The sequence below is a fragment of the Rhinopithecus roxellana genome, chromosome 13 (genome assembly GCF_007565055.1).
Source record: "Rhinopithecus roxellana isolate Shanxi Qingling chromosome 13, ASM756505v1, whole genome shotgun sequence".
NCBI lineage: Eukaryota > Metazoa > Chordata > Mammalia > Primates > Cercopithecidae > Rhinopithecus > Rhinopithecus roxellana.
This window is the reverse complement of record NC_044561.1, coordinates 102,019,232-102,029,431: the sequence shown is the minus strand read 5'-3', so window position 1 is coordinate 102,029,431 and position 10,200 is coordinate 102,019,232. Positions and strand designations below refer to the sequence as shown.

Sequence of the window (10,200 nt, the reverse complement as noted above, 5' to 3'; positions counted from 1 at the left end):
AGCACAGAGTTACTCATGCTCCATTTTCAGGAGAATCAGACAGGCTGAGCAAAACTAATGCTCCCTCCTCAACTGAGGCCTGTGTTCTCTCCACATGGCCCCCTCCCCCATCTTCAGGTCTTCTTGGTGATTTGCCAGCTGAGGGTCTTGGGTCAAGAAGTTCTGTGGTTGTGATCTGTGCCCTAAACTCTCCATCTTAAGACCCTAGGATGTGGTTGGCTTGTTGCTTCCTTCTGCACCAGCCTCAACCAAGTGCTATTCAGCAAGGGGCAGCAGGAGGGATCCCAAGGACCCTCTTGATGTTGGAGAGGAAACAGGTCTGCTTTTGAAATGATTCTTTATTCTAACTTTTTTTTTTTTTTTAGGCGGTGTCTTGCTCTGTCGCCCAGGCTGGAGTGCAGTGGCCCGATCTCTGCTCACTACAAGCTCTGCCTCCCAGGTTCACACCATTCTCCTGCCTCAGCCTCCGGAGTAGCTGGGACTACAGGCGCCCGCCACCACGCCCGGCTAATTTTTTGTATTTTTAGTAGAGATGGGGTTTCACTGTGTTAGACAGGATGGTCTCGATCTCCTGACCTCGTGATCTGCTCGCCTCGGCCTCCCAAATGCTAGGATTACAGATCTGAGCCACCGCGCCCGGGTATTCTAAGCTTTTACTGATATAACTGGCGAAACGTAGCCCAAATTCAGTCTAATCTGGACTTTGGCACTTTCATGGGCCTGAATCCAGTAGAAGAAATCATTTCCTGACTTCTTCCAGGAGAGCCAGTAGTTTTAGTTTACTAAGGATCTGTTTTGTGGGGTGAAGTGAGGGTTGTGGGTTATGGAAAAAGGATAGGGTTATGATTGGGGGAGAATATGGCGGACAGGTTCCTGAGGCCATCACATCAACTTTAATATCCTTTGTTCTGCACGGAGGACCTACAGGATTCACCAGTGTTCAGATGGGAAATGGGGAGAGAGGAAGTATAATTGCCCTGACCAAGAGGGTGTACTAAGGAGTTGGGGAAGTCATTGCACCCACCTACGCTCAGTTTTGGTCTCTAAACTGGGCGTTATTAGTATTTCATTGCAGTGTTTTAGTGGCAATTAAAGAAGATAATGACTGTACCATGCCTGAAACCCAGTAGGTTATTATTGATGCTAATGGTGCCAGGTGAAGAGCGGGAACTCAATTGGTGCTTTTGAATGGATCTCTACTGCACGGTGAGTTGCCCACCAGTGGCTTTCTCCCAGCAACCCAGGCCTCCTGAGACCCAGATTATATGATGTACTTGGACTATCCCTGCCACTCTGAGATCAATTGCTTTCTCTTGGATTCTCTGCATCCTGCTCCTTATAATCTACAAATTAATTTGTTCTCTCACTATTCTCAGCTGTGTGACTTTCAAGAAGACACTTGACTTCTCTGAGCCTTATTTTGATTGTATGTAAATGGAAGTTATAACATGCACCAACATGTACCTTGTAGAAATGTGGTAGGAATAATATAAACCATAATGAGTGCTTGACTCATAATTAATTTTAACCAAAAAAATGCGGCTATAATTTTTTTTATGGGAAGGGTTCACTGCTTTCCTGCCACAGTTGTGCTTTAGAAAAACCACCTTGTTAGGAGAAATGGTTGTATCATCTATGACTAAGAAAGGCCTGTCTGGAAGCCTCCCTGTCACCTGCTGGGTTTTAGGTCCTTCATCTGTTATTGTCAAATGAAAGTGTAAAGGTTATCATATTCTCATTCAAAGTTCTGTTCAATGTGGCACATGTGCACAGGTGAAATCTTCCCATCCTACTCTATACCAACAAAAATGAAAATGAAAAAGGATAAAATTGTGTTGATCCATGTCAAATTACACTTAAAAACAAGACAATCGTCTTCATGTGACGTGAAGGAATAGTAGCAGTTATCATTTACTGAGGATGTCCTGTGCCCCAGAAATGGTGTCAAGCATTTTATGTCAGTTACCTCATTAATTCATCACTCTGACTCCATCAGGTAAGCACTGCTACTAACCTACCTCCTTTCACAGGTGAGGAAACCTGAGGTACACAGAGAGTGATGGATTTCCTCAAGAACACTCAGCTTTTAGAACTAGAGCATAGGTTGCCACATGCCACAGACTTCACTTTTAATGTTTGCACTACGACATCTGTCATATGAAAGGAGAGACATCCCTCAGGAAGATGCAGAGAAGAAGCCATAGCCTCAATTAGGAACAGCCCCCACCCCACAGTGAGGCTGTGGCAGGTGCCATGCTCCAGGAGGCCCTGAAAACCCCATCACATGGGGTGGGGCATTATTTCTGGAAAGACGGCAGCGCAAGAAGGAATCACTGAAGATTTGGGGAACAGTAGCACCATGAGAGATAGCTAACCAATCCAAGAACAACAATAACTCAAAAACATTAACAGCAATCAAGAGAACTTCACAACTGAGAACATATGAAAAAATAAAATATAAAAAGGTGTTTAAAATTAGTATACATAGTAACCTTATAAAGATAGCAAAAGGGAAGTAAATCCATAAAACAACATCAGGCATGTATGAAACAGGAATAATCAGGCATGAAGTAACAGGTTTCTTGGAGCAATAACCAAAACAGAGACTTTGGAAATGAAAACGTAATTACTGAAGACAGTTTTAAAAAATGTAATAGGTTGACTAGGTGACAATATATACGTAAGTAGTAAGTTATTGGGTTGGGGGATCATGTGGGGCAATCCCTTAGGATTCAGCACAGACACACCTAAAGAGAGTAATGTAAATAGGTGTAAATATAGGAATAACAAAAGATATCTCACAAAACGTGTCAAAAAAGTTCCCAGAAACAACTGAGGAGTTGAGCGCTTGCAGAGAGGGTGGCGGTGCCCAGGGCTGGCTCTGAAGGCACAGTAATGATTATACTGAAGATATTTCACTGTTTGATTTAGAAGGGTAGACAACTAATAGACCAAGGAAATCTAAACCCAGATATCCAGTGGCATCGCTTTTTCTTTAATTATTTTGAGTCAGTGCAATCACCATCTATTTTCTCCATGAACTGCCCAGAAGTAGCTTTCTTGACTGTGTGGTGACAATGATCTCTTTGTCAGGTGGCTTTTGTGCAGTGAAGAATGTGACCGGCAGAGTAATGATTGGACTATGTTGGTGGAATCACATTGACGACAATGGAAAGGGCCATCGGGCATTTGAGTCTTGGGAGGCATCCTCTTAAGAGAGTAAAACTGTCTTAGAGGCTGAAATAAGAATCTTCTGGTTGGGACTAATGGCCTGTCCATGCTGTGAGTGATATTTGCCTTTAGTGTCTGATTTGATTTGGCTCTGTGTCCCCACCCAAATCTCATCTCAAATTACAATCCCCACTTGTCAAGGGAATGACCTGGTGGGAGGTGATTGGATCATGTGGGTGGTTCCCCCATGCTGTTCTCATGATAGTGAGTGAGTTATCACAAGATCTGATGGTTTCAAAGTGTTCGGCATTTCTCCCCTTGCTCTTTCTCCCTTCTGCTGCCATGTAAGACATTCCTTGTTTCCCCTTCACCTTCCACCATGATTGTAAGTTTCCTCAGGCCTCCCAAGCCATGCAGAACTGTGAGTCCATTACACATCTTTTATTTATAAATTACCCAGTCTCAGGTAGTTTTGTTTGCTTCTTTGCTTGTTTTTGAGATGGAGTCTCACTCTGTCACCCAGGCTGGAGGGCAATGGCATGATCTCGGCCCACTGCAACCTTCGCCTCCTGGGTTCAAGCGATTCTCCCACCTCAGCCTCCTGAGTAGCTGGGATTACAGGCACCCACCATCATGCCTGGCTACTTTTTGTATTTTAGTAGAGACAGGGTTTCACCATGTTGGCCAGGCTGGTCTTGAACTCCTGACTTCAGGTAGTCCTCCCACTTCAGCCTCTCAAAGTGCTGGAATTACAAGTGTGAGCCACTGCACCCAGCCTCAGGTAGTTCTTTATAGTCGTGTGAGAACGGACTAATACAGTGCCCTCTTCTCCTTCAGAGTAAACACTAGACATGATCGGATTTCTTAAATAGAGGGAGAAAGCTTATGTGTTTTATGATGTTGGGGTGCAACCTAAGAGATTCTTGAGTCTGAACCTTTTAGATCTCAGTTTATATTGCAACAAAAAGCATTGGCTTTTTTTTTTTCTCACTTGATAACTTTATTTGAAACAAATGAAAGTAGTTTTCATATTAAGTTTTTATTTTCTTTCCAGCACTGGGGGCTAGAAAGTGTGTTGTCACTACAAATGTCCAAATTTATTTAATGGTATACAGAGGTATGCACAAGGTCATGTAATATCAATATATCCCAAGTTAACCAAAGTGTGTTTATTGATATATGTAATGTAGGCCTTTGCTATTTGATCCATAGAACATAGGATGTTCTTAGTGTATCTCAAAACTTTATGTGTTTACATATTATTTCTGTAGATGGTTTTCAGAAGCAAGTTTTGTTTCCATGGTACGAGTGAGCACAATGGCTTATGTGTAAATTAGAAATAATTGTTAATTTTTAACATGTACTTCATGGTAAAATTTCTTAGACATACACAAATGAGTAAAAACCAAATTTAGTGAATTGATATTACCTAGTTTCTAAAGTTTTGTTTATTTTCATTTGTAAGAAGTAATTTACTTAAGGCCCAATTAATATAAATGAAATTATCATAGTTTGTGTTTAAGAAATACTCAGAAATTGTGCTGTTCTATTTATTTTATAAGAGGGTAACCAGATTTTACTTTGGAACCTCCTGGAGCTCTTTAATGCTCTTTGACCTAATGAAATTTATCTTTTATTACTCAAAACACATTATTCTTATATTTTAATGAGAATAATCATTTACATACTTCACATAATGGGTAAAGACATTTTGTTTCATGAATCTATATTTTTTCTTACTATAATGAGAATGTTATAGATTATGCATTTGTATTAATGGTATTTCTTAAAGTAGTAGATTTAATTATAAACCAAACCAACCTAGAAACTATTGTAGGCATCTGTAAATTGTGTTGTAGGTACTATAAACTTAGTGGAGTCTCTTAATCAGGATATTATGTTGTGAATACATTTGTACATTGTTAAAATATATTTCAAGATGTTTTGCTGATTTTAACAGGTGTCTTTATTGGAGTGGTAACTTTGAAGGTGCAAAAGTTTATATTTGTATAAAAGTCTACTGTTTACAAAGCAAAAAAGAAAGAAAAACCCAGAAATATTAATATCTAAAGATACATAATTTAAGGTAAAACACACCAGTGGTTGAAAGAGGAATATTTCCTTCCATGAAAATAGCAATTGGCTTGGAAGGCTTGAGACATAAAGTTTCATGCCTCCAAAAATCATAGTTTGGAATATAGGACTCCAAAATTGATACAATAGGCCAGGTGCAGTGGCTCACGCCTGTAACCCCAGCACTTTGGGAGGCCAAGGCGGGTGGATTCCCTGAGGTCAGGAGTTCAAGATCAGCCTGACCAACATGGAGAAACCGTGGCTCTACTAAAAATACAAAATTAGCCGGGCACGGTGGCGCGTGCCTGTAATCTCAGCTACTAGGGGGCTGAGGCAGGAGAATCACTTGAACCCGGGAGGTGGAGGTTGCAGTGAGCCAAGATTGCGCCATTGCACTCCAGCCTGGGCAACAAGAGCAAAACTCCGTCTCAAAAAAAAAAAAACAACAAAAAATTTTTTTTAAATTGATGCAATAGTGTCAGAAGATGGCAGGATCTGTGCTTGGAGCAGCAAGTTGTCTTCCCAAGGAAGGAACTGTCAAGGAGTTCTCAAGGAACTCTAATCCTTCAATAAAGATAAGCTAGATCCATCGATGCTTATTCAAGTAAAAAATTTTGTGGAAATCACATGCAGAATTCAGTTTCAACTTTAGGTTGACTTGGTACAGCATGGATAAAATTTGAATGCTTGAAAGAACTGGGAGCCTGGAATCCGTGAGCTAAAATTCTCCCTTCATCTACCATATTTCACCCCGACTCACGACAATAGGTGCAGATGACCAGAGAAGACTTTGGGACACATGAGGAACTGGGAGCCCATGGATGCTTCCTCCAGAAGACTAAAGATTAAGACTGTGGGCTTAGGAATTAAAACGTCCTAGTCTGAAATCAAGCTCTACCAGCTCCCAAGTGTGTGACCCTGGGGATACTATTAACTTCTCTGTTTCTTGAGTTTCCTCAGCTGTAAAATGGACATAATAATCACACCAACCTCATAAGATTGTTATGGGAATTAAATGAACTAATATATGCAAAATGCCCTAATAATAGCTGACTGTGTCCCCAAACCTAGATATTCAGTTTTGCTATTATTATTATAGATATTAGTTAGACGTTATTGTTATTAGGTAGAGTTTTAGTAATAGTAACAATTTTAAAAAACAGATCCTCTGCCCTCAAGGATTTATGATGCAGTGTGACAACCTCGGCCAGTGTCTAGGGGAGGTGGGGGTACCATGGTGATGAGCTGAGGTCATGTGCTTAGCCCTAGAATCATGGGTGCTGAGGTCGTGTGCTCAGCACCAGGGTCATGGTGCAGCCATGGCCTCTGGGGGAATCACTATGACTAGAGCAAGGTGCATCCTAATTAGAGCCTACATAGATGCTCATAGAAAAAGTGCTCCAAATCTTGCCTCATGCTGGGATAAGAGACAAGAAAATGCTCCCAAGTGGAAATCTAGAGGAACAGGTGAGATAGACTGAGAGGGAGAGGAGACATCACATAGAAATACACCTGTGTAGAGCAGGCTGCACACAACTGTGAGTCCTACAAGCAGAGGAGGTGGCAGGGCCTGTCCAGGCTAGCTGGGCCACAGGGCTGGGGATATCTGTCTGAATGATTGTCATGAAGAGACCTCAGACTCTGTGCTCTGCAGGAGAGGAGAAGCCCCACCTTGCCATGATGCCCCAGGAGGGAAGTTGCTGTGGGAGGAAGAGGCCATGAGACTGGGGCCATCCTCCATTGTGAAAGAGGAAGTGGACACAGATGCCACTGCTGGGAAGTTGCTGACATCTGTGCTTGGGGTTCCCAGACCTGGGAGCCTTGGACAGTACCGGAGAGAGGTTGACTGCCACAGAGCCTGCTCTATATCCCAGAGACTCTCATCTCATGCCAGGGGTCCCGTGACCCTTCCTAATTTGAGAGCTCAGACCTATAGGGTTCTGTAGCCAAGGATTGAGCTTGCAGCTTCAGAGACCATAATTCCAGGTGTGGCACATTTGAGGGCTTGTGGCTATGGAAGCCTTTAGGGATGGAACCAAATCTCCTGGGTGACCCCTATAAAAAGTCTCTCAAACCAACATCAAGTAACAAGCTGAGCAAATCAAAAAACAACAACTCCTCTTAGATCTGTCGGAGAAATGAGGTCACAGGGCAAAAATTAGAGAGACAGACAGGGTGATATGGAGAATTACAACTTCCTGAATTGGAAACCTCCACGGGAATGACTGCTGGGGTCAGAAAACCTGCACCGTGAATGGTGAATTGTTGTAAGTTCAGTGAGGGCCAGTCTGAGTTAAAAACTCAGGAGAACCCAGTCATGGGAGCTCCCACACTTCTGCGAATTTTACCCACAGTAGCTTGATTGGTCCTCACAGTGAGTATGAGAGAAATATTCAGTAGTGCTTCCTGAAGAGGAAGGGGAAAGGGCACCGTTTCAAAATATACCAGTGTTCTCATCATCTTATGCTTGCTCCACATCAGAAATATACAAGAAGACAAGCACTGTTCCAACTATCCTTGCTATGTTTTACAAAGAAATAATAATTTAATCCTCAATGTTTCTAATCCTTTGAATTACCATGAACTAAATATTTTTCCCTTCTGTCTACATTTGCAACTGACGTATTGTATTTTCTAATATTTTGATAAATATTATGAGGATCACAGAGGAGTCATTATTTTCCCCTTTGGATGTAGAGTTGTTTTCCAGGGTCTCAGTGTTTTCAGTCATTTTTATAATCTTGCACTGCCATGCAAAGTAAGGACTGCCCTATATTTAGTATAATATATATAATAATATAATACAGTGTTAGGGAGAAAAGCTAATCAAGTTAAGAGACATTGGAGTGCTAGGGTGGAGAGGAAAATGGATATTTTATGTAGGGTGGTTTACAGAAGTTACCTTTAATAAACTGAAGGACAGAAGAGAGTGAGCCATGCAGCTGTCGCGGGGAGGAAGCCGAGGAATGACAGGATTTGACTTTTCCAAAAAATAACTGAGGCTAAAAAATGCAATCCAGCAGAAGCTCTGTAAGTGGTCCAGGAGGAGATGATGCTGGCTGGGACCATGCAGGAGTGGTGAAGGTGAGAGGTGTGCAGGTTATGTGTACAACTCCTTTGTGCGCCGGAGCAGGCTGGGACTGGCTCAGGAGAGCCAACTGTTAAATTTTCAGGAATTGTGTATTCTAGTTGTTAAAGTGTTAGAAGCTTGAAATGGGCCATGTTGGGAGTATTCACCCCACAGAAATTGACAAACACTACAATTCAGCTTTCTTTGTTCTTTCGAAGAGTCAATTGTCAAACACTTACCATCTCACCAGGGGATGTAAGCATTTTGAAGCAGAACTGAATATGAGGTATAAACAAAGAAGAAATCGAGAAGGACTCCACGGCTTTAGGACTGTCACGGTATTTTTACCATGAGCAACAGATCTGGGAAGGTTGCAGGATGATAGAAAAAGTAGTGTTTCCATTACAGAGAGAAGAGGGAGAGCTGCTTTCTTTCTAGGTGTGAGGAGTAGCACACTGTCTTAGTCCATGTGTGTTGCTATAAAAGAATACCTGAGGCTGGGTAATTTATAAAGAAGAGGTTTATTTGGCTTTTGGTTCTGCAGACTGTACAAGAAGCATGGTACTTGCATCTGCTGCTGAGGAGGGCCTCAGAGTGCTTCTACTCACAGTGGACAGTGAAGTGGAGTTGGCATAACATGGGGAGAGAGGAAGAGAAAGAGAGAAGAGGGAGCTGCTAGGCACTTATAAACAATCAGATCTTGTGGGTACTAATAGACCAAAATAGCACCAAGTCATTCATGATGAATCCATCCCCATGACCCAAACACCTCCCACCTGACCCCACCTCCCACGTAGGGGATGAAATTTCACATTGAGATTTGTAGGGGAAAAATATCCAAACTATATCATATGTTTAAACAAAGAGGAAGGAGAATCATTTTTTCTCCTTAAAACCAGGATGAGTGTTAATTTGTATTCAGCAGGCAATAGAGAATCTCAACAAGGCTGGGTAATTGGGTAGGCAGGAATCCAGAAGGTAGAATAACTCTTGAGAATCTGAACTGCAGTTTGTGGCTTATGGACAGTCCAAGATGATGGAGGAGAGGTGTCCTGATGGGTTTAGATTTGGCGTGTTTCCCACATCCTAGGGAGGTGTCATGAGTCACTCCCCAGAGCCCCATCCCATGGCCTCTGCTCAGGACCATGAATGAAGACTGCTCTGGAGAATCAAGGACTCTGCAAAGGAGCAACAGGAACCTGTGGGCAGGAAGATGTCCTGGGAGGGGAGGCATTTGGAGCTGAGTCTGAGGAAGCTTCTCACCAGCCCCTTCTTCAGTCAGAGCCCTTCAAGGAAGGAAGGAGGCGGCAGAGACTGGGGCTCCCATGAGGCAGGGGAGGAGGGAAGGAGCTGTGGATAACATGTCCATATTTAATCATCTGCTCATCATTTAAGAAACATTTCCTGGGAGGCTGTTATATTCCCGGTGCTGGTCCCCTTCTGGGATGCCTACTGCAAGTGGACAGGCAGCCCTGAGACAGGACTCTGCTGGCTCAGCCCTCTTCCTGAGTCCTGGTTCCTTCCCTCATTGCTTCCACTCAGGCATAAAGAGGGTCAGAACGGGTACAGCCCTAAGAGCTGCCCATCTGTGGTTTCTCAACATTACTTGACACTGGGGATTCCTTTGGGCCCATGGAGTTCAGCATCAAATAATCTAGAGATGGCCTGCAAGGGACCACCCACTCAGTAGCCCCTGATTCAGGCTCCTCTTCTCACCTCCTCATGAGACCCCTGGGGTGCTGTAAAAACATTTGAACACCCTGGCTTATGCCTCCTCAAGCACCCACATACTTACTGGGGTTTGGGAGCCTCTTAGAAGGTTCCCTGAGTGTTCTGAGGATGTGGAGTGAGCTCTGTCACCTTCTCTAAGCTCCACTGACCCTGAT

At 42.9% G+C, this 10,200-nt stretch overlaps 1 protein-coding gene across 8 annotated transcripts in view; it reads right to left on the bottom strand.

The window, feature by feature from the left end:
* Nucleotides 1–8,816: 8,816 nt before the first annotated feature.
* The window catches only part of SIRPB1 (signal regulatory protein beta 1), a 61,566-nt gene continuing 60,182 nt past the window's right edge, over nucleotides 8,817–10,200 (bottom strand). For all 8 annotated transcript variants that reach the window (XR_004052510.1, XM_030913986.1, XM_030913985.1 and 5 more), the window contains one exon: nucleotides 8,817–9,664. The gene's annotated coding sequence lies outside the window, so the exon portion shown is untranslated. The remainder of the gene's footprint in view (nucleotides 9,665–10,200) is intronic.